A 987-nucleotide genomic window follows, 5' to 3' on the forward strand; every position below is an offset into this window, starting at 1 on the left:
TTTATTTTATTTTATTTTATTTTATTTTATTTTATTTTATTTTATTTATTTTTGAGGGACAGAGTTCCTTTGTGTAGCTAGCAGGTTGGCCTGGAGCTCTCACAGACCCTCCTGCTTCTACATTCCAGAGTGCTGGACTTAAAGACTTCTGCCACCTCCCCACCCCTATCCTCACTAATTACAAGTTTCAAGTACACCAATCATTGTTATCAGCTACAGTTGCCCTGTCAGACCCTTGGACTTTTTCTTCTCATTGCCACAATGAAATTTTTTGTCCCTTGAGCGTCAGTGCCTACACTCCTCCCTCCTCCCCTCTTCTGACCCGGGGGGCCACCCTTTACTCTTAGCTTTCCTGAGTTGAATGAGGTTTTCCTCTCTACATGTGAGTGATTTGTTCAATGTCAATTTTATTTCAGTTACCATAAAGCCTTTGTATAAAGTCTTCATTCATCTTGTGACAGATGACAGGAACACAAGACTGGACGTGTTGGCACAAGTCTTTAATGCCAGCCCTTCTGAGGAAGAGGTGGAAGGATCTCTATGAGTTTAAGGCCAACCTGGTCTAATTAGTGAGTCTAGTACAGCCAGGGCTATGTAGAGAGGCATCGTCTAAAACAATCAAACAATCAAACAAACACACAGACAAACCCCTACAACATGACAGGAACCCTCTCCGTCCTTCTCTCCCTCCCTCCCCCCCCCCCCCCCCCCCCTCCCCCCCCTGCCTCCCCCCTCCCTCCCTTCCTTCCTTCCTCTCTGTTCTGAGGATGGACTCCAAATCCTTACATGCTCCAACCAAGAACTCAATCACTGGATTACGTCCCTAGCCCAGCTTTTTTTTTTTTTTTTTGTTAAGGCTGAATAATAGTCCATTGCAAATATATCTCTCATTTCTGTTATCCATTCATCCGTTGATAGGTACTCAGGCTACTTCTCTTGGCTGCTGAGACTAGGGTCTCCACAAACATAGGGTGCAGATGCCTCTTC

Source organism: Grammomys surdaster, unplaced genomic scaffold, assembly GCF_004785775.1.
Source record: "Grammomys surdaster isolate TR1022 unplaced genomic scaffold, NIH_TR_1.0 252, whole genome shotgun sequence".
Classification (NCBI taxonomy): domain Eukaryota; kingdom Metazoa; phylum Chordata; class Mammalia; order Rodentia; family Muridae; genus Grammomys; species Grammomys surdaster.